Genomic DNA, 5,794 nt, shown 5'->3' with positions numbered 1-5,794 from the left:
CCAATAAAAATGCTCCAAAATTGCTTGGAATAAGATCACTTCACATTATCTTACATTAAAATTAAAGAATGTCTTTGCCTTCTCCTGTAAAGTTGCTATTTTGGAGAGCACTTTTGGACAGTTATGATATCCTAACACATTGACCATCAGTCTCATTTGGATTGAACACATGAAATATACCCAGCTATAGATAAGACAAGCCTGTGGAATATGGCTGAAACTAAAACATAAGTCTTCAGCATGAAACAATTCTGTGAAGTAGCTACAAAACAGTGATTCCACCAAAAGTCAGAGAACCTGACTTGATCAGAAACTGTGTTCTGCTGTTAAGCAAGCAGGATGTGTGATTTTGTGAGGAAGATTGAAGAGACTGAGCGAATTATGTGGTTAGATTAATTTAAAAAAATGAAATTTACTTCTCAACGTGATTTTCACAGTAGGAGGTGCTGAGAATTGTATCTGGCAATATGAAAAACATAAAAAGGAACCTGAGTAATACTGGAGAGGAGATGAGGAGAAAATGGAGAGTTGAAAATGACTGAGCATATTTTGGTAAGGGAATGTATTTGTACAAACTAGGAGCATTAAAATGCTGGTGGGTTTGCAATAAGCATGCCTTCTGTTTCCTGTTTGCTTTGTTCTTTGTTCTCACCATGGACTGTGTATTTTAAGAGGAAAAAAAAGCGCAATGCTGCTGTTGTAAGAAGAATCTCAGTTTTTTTTTTTTATTCCAAGCAATTTTAGACCATTTCTTTTGGTCAATTTGTTATGAAATGTTCACAATGTGGGCTCAATCCCTTGAGTCGACAGTACGTGACTAAAGTGCCCTTGAGCAAGGCACCTAACCCCAACTGCTCCCCGGGCACCATGGATAGGGCTGCCCATTGCTCTGGGCAAGTGTGCTCACTGCCCCCTAGTGTGTGTGCATTCTAGCATATACATGAGTGTTTCACCGCATGGATGGGTTAAAATGTGGAGTTTCTCTCGTTGTGGGACCAATAAGGGTAACTTAACTTAAATCAGCTTATCATGGGGTAAATAGTAATATTACCCTAAGTCTGTATTAAATAAGCACTGAAAACACAATAAAATGTTTGAAACATTAAGTTACTATGCTATGCTAATGATATGTGCATGCTCAGTTTGACCACAAAATGTTAGAAGAGCAGCACTTTATGTTTGTTTTCTTCGTTGCTGGAGTCGCAATAAATGGTCTGCGTTTGGATGTTCTGCATGTCAGTTAAACGGCCCTTTTCTATTACGGTTCTTAAAACCTACTACCCAAACTGGCTTATGATCTCGTATTTCAGTGCAGTTTGCAGTGGAATTGGTTTCATTTTGTGTAGTATTTTCACACTAATTAAGTACTTTGGACATTGTGTTTAGCAGAAAAACCAGAAGACTTTGGAAGAACTGATTTCTGTTCTCTCCTCTTGCCTCTTCACTGCAGCTTTTACAAAGTTTTACATCCGCTGAATTTCGGGCACTGCCCACAGCGCCAACTACACAGTGCACTTATTAGTTGTTGGTCTATGCAACCCCTACTATGCATATTTTTAGAAATGTATTGCAATTTATAGCCATGTCTATTAAGCAGTATCAATTATCATAATGCACCATAAGTAATGTTTATAACGTTATATTGTCAGTGCCAAAGAAACTAACTAACAAACTTGCCTAGTAATAAACACACGCTGAGTCATTCTATAATTTCTTTTAATTACTTATGTATTATAGTTCTCTGGAATGTCATAATAACTTATAGTTGTTTTAATTTGTATTGTAACATCTTGCAAAGGGTCTTTTCTTTAGTACTGACAATATAACAGGTCATCAACACTACTAATACATCATGTTAACAATTCATAATATGAAGTGTATATACAGTCATGTGCGCTATACCTTTTGAATGCATTATCATGTATCATGAAAATGCTCAAAGCTTCATATAGAAAGCATTACCACAAGGAATTCTGCAAGTTACAAGGTTTTATAAGAGCGAGAATATATTTTATAAGCCCACATGGGCTTCATCCTGGAAAGCACCAGATGTTCTCTTTCAGAGCAATCATACATTGTCACAGATGTTCCAAGCAAATGCTGCAGTCTCATGTTATATGGCCTACCTGAACGAAAACAACTTCTCTCAGATGTAGGCCTAGAGTGACGCAGGATTCCATGAAAAATGCAAAGCTACAGTTTATTAATAATGTAAGAACGATTCACCATCAATTATATATCACAGTGTTTTCTCTCTATGTTTCATTTTCTCTGAGCTTTAAAGAATCGATTTGAATCTCTCAGCATGGTATTGTAAACAAAGTGACATTTTGCCCATATGCCAAATAGGCAAGAAATTACTGTATGACAGCTTGAATGCTCATAGACCTCCTTTAGGGTGAGTCTGAACAGAGAAAGCTTATTGTGCACTGCTGCGATGTTTCCTGGGCATGTCACTGAAAGCCATATTGAAATTTTCAACACAATTTTCCAAGGTCAGTCCCTGTCAAGTCTCTTACTCTCTCTTGACAAATCATGTCATAGTCTCCAGAGACTGCAATCTATTCTCTAATCCTGCCGCCATTCTCCCCCAGCCTCCCTCCTCTCGGTCAGAATGTAAACAAGCTCTCCACAGTGGATGCACCCTTGGGTGTTTCAGAGATACAAATTGAGAAAAGGATTTCACACACACACACACACGCACACACACACACACACACACACGCACACACACATACACACACACACAAAAAAAATAAAAATAAAACAGCATTCTGTATTCCTGTCTTTGTCAGGTCTTTCCACTGCATTTTGTATTACTATAGCTAATTTGGAATTGAGGTGCTAAGACATTGTATTTACTTGTACCTTGCATCTACACTAATTGTCTATTTTATCTAGCCCACTTACCATTTACAGTACAGTGCAAAAGTCAGAGACCACCGTTTATGTATTTCATTTCCTGTCAAAATGGCTATTAAAGTATTTGTTTTTCAGCATCACAAAAAGTAAATGCAACAGAAAATCACACAGAAGGATCAATAACTAAATATAATATTTTTTTCAGCATTTAGTGTATCAACGCTTTGCCTTTATTTTTGTTTCCATACTTTTTAGGAATCTTGCTTTACATTTTTAAAGAAATATGCAAGAATATTTTTTCCACACCTCCAAAGTTCAATCTTAGAAGTTGGTTGCATTTTCTGGTTCTCACAATCCAAGCAATCCCAAACGTAGTCAGTGATGTTTACATCTGGACTCTGGGGTGGTCAGTCCATTGTTCTGACAACACTAGCAGCTAGCTGTTGAGGCTTTTGTGTAATTTACTGTTAAATATATATTTTTAAAACACATTTGTTTTCCTGATGCTGAAAAATTAATTGTACATAATGGTCAAAATTTAAGAAATTAAGAGTGGTAAGTACTGTTAATGCAATGCAACAGGGTTGCAAATTTGGTCAGACAAGTTGGGGGCGTCAGGAGGGTTTAGCTTACAGTAGAATGTAAAACTGGGTAAACATGTATGCCTACATTCACACTTATAATACTGAAATCTCATGCTTTATATATCAATTGATATCTGACAACTCTTTTGTGCACATTTTTCAACAGCCATCTCACAACCCTACAATTATCTCAATTTCAAAAAGTGGAGAGGAAACGTCCCCCTCGGCTCCCCTGAATTCGCTTATTATGATTATCAAACCACCAGGAACAAAAAAGCAAGTGCCTTTTAGCTTTGCATAATAAAAGCTTAGTTTGTCTAAAAAATTCTAATAGGTATCAATCAAATGCACTCAAACATGAACATTTTCTGATTTTCCCATCATCCTGTGCACATTTAGTCCCCCAAAAAACAAACACACACATTTGTGTTCTTGTTTTGTGGACTGTTTATATTGTAGCTAAACACTACTGTGCTATACCAAACCATTTTCTTTCTCACAGGAACAAAAAACAAATGTTTGAGCTCATAAAACAAAACATTTCTTACCAAAATCAATTCCCAACAACATAAAAACTCTTATTTCTCCCTCATCCTGTGGACGTTTAGTCCACAAACATAGCTACTGGTCCATGTTGTGCTAAAGCTTCATCCGTGATATCCTAGAGTGACACACTGCAAAACAGCCCCCAGAGCCACTTTAAAGATGCAATATACAATTCTGGAGGATGATTGTAGATCTTTGAACTTAACAGCAAAATAGACCTTTCTTCAGAAGCTCCACCCCCCAAATTCATGGATGTGCCTTGCCAAGTAGAACAACACTGGGCTAGCAATCTTGTTTATTTAGATCTTTGTGACCATAAAACACTTCGCAAATGTTGTATGGACAAATACCATGAAACAACAACAGCAAGTAATGTACCTAATGTTAGCTAGCTAGGTTGTGGGTTAGCAAACTGTTGCTACAATTGCTGAGCTAATCAGTTGCTATCGCAAACATATTGTTCTGTGAAACGGCAAAAATAAGTTAATGTTACCCACCTGTCAAGCAGAAACAAGCAAACTCCTCATCCATTTTCATGCCTTTCAGCTCTTGATGAAAGTTTTTGGAATTTTCCCATTCCACCTTAAATGGTGTAGCAGTTAGGCTATATTCAGGTTCTTGTTTATATGTTCCATTCCACCATAAATTGTGCAGCAGTTCCACTCAGGCACGATTTAAGGTGGAACGGGAAAATGTTAATAGGAAACCAGTTTTAGCCTTGTCAACTATCAGAGGTATCTCCACTGTTAAAACGCACTCAAGAACTTCTTTCTCAATCTTTGCTCTTCAGATCATCTCCTCTTTGGCTGTTTCTCAACCATCTCTCCTTCTTGACCATGCATGTAGTTGAGCATGTAGCCCTTCCCCTTCTCCATGTCATGTGCATGAGCATGTATGCCCCCTGTTCCTGATTGGCTGGAATAGTGTTGTGTCATTTGGCCCATACCTCTTTTGTTTCCCTTTACAGAACCAGGGCTGTTTACGAGCACTGGATTTCCTTCTACACACATGCACACATAGAATGGAGAGCCAGAGGACTGTGAGGAGATATTCTCTGAATTTGACAAAAGTGTGTTGGATTGAAATTGTATACTGCGCCTTTAAGGCAGATAATGCCTATTTGTAGTCCAGCATCCAAATTTGTTAAAATGCCTGCATGCTTTAAGGCATGTAGGTCGATAAACACATGCTCTATATCCTTCAGAAATCCCGAGGGGTAGTGCAGCTAGCTCTACATAAATGCCAATTTGGTGTGAAAACAATCCTGAGATGAATCCAAAATAGGAGAATACTCTGCTTTTTTGACCATTAAATTAATCATGTAGACTACCTATTGATCATTCAGGCCATGTGCAGAGTCTTAAAGCGTATGTCTCTATTGATCACTGTAATTTAGGGATGTATCCTCTTCTCACATTTATAAGCTCTGTTCTGGAGGGTTGTATTTTTTTGTTAAGAATTAATTAAATCAGCTCTTGTGCTCGTTCTCTCTCTCCTTTTTTGTTCTGAGTGGCTGAGTGAGCACAGACTGAGCCTTGATGCTTCACTTCCTCGCTCATTAAAGTCCACCACTCCCCTTAGCGCTTCTATTTGCTCGGTATTAAAGTGGCGCGTACGGCCCGGCCAACTGTTTGTGAGTCATCTAGCTGGAGAACGGCAGGAAGGCTGCTGATCTTACACAACTCGTGATTCTTGCTGAAAACACGCATCCCCCATGCCTCCCCTGCATCTGATGCACTACGCCACAGTGCTCCTGCGCGAGGCGACAGGCTGTCAGCACGGCCCATGCCACTGTCTACTCT

The sequence above is a fragment of the Colossoma macropomum genome, unplaced genomic scaffold, assembly GCF_904425465.1.
Source record: "Colossoma macropomum unplaced genomic scaffold, Colossoma_macropomum, whole genome shotgun sequence".
Taxonomy (NCBI): Eukaryota; Metazoa; Chordata; class Actinopteri; order Characiformes; family Serrasalmidae; genus Colossoma; species Colossoma macropomum.
The sequence above is the reverse complement of the archived record's forward strand: the minus strand, read 5'-3'. Positions refer to the sequence as shown.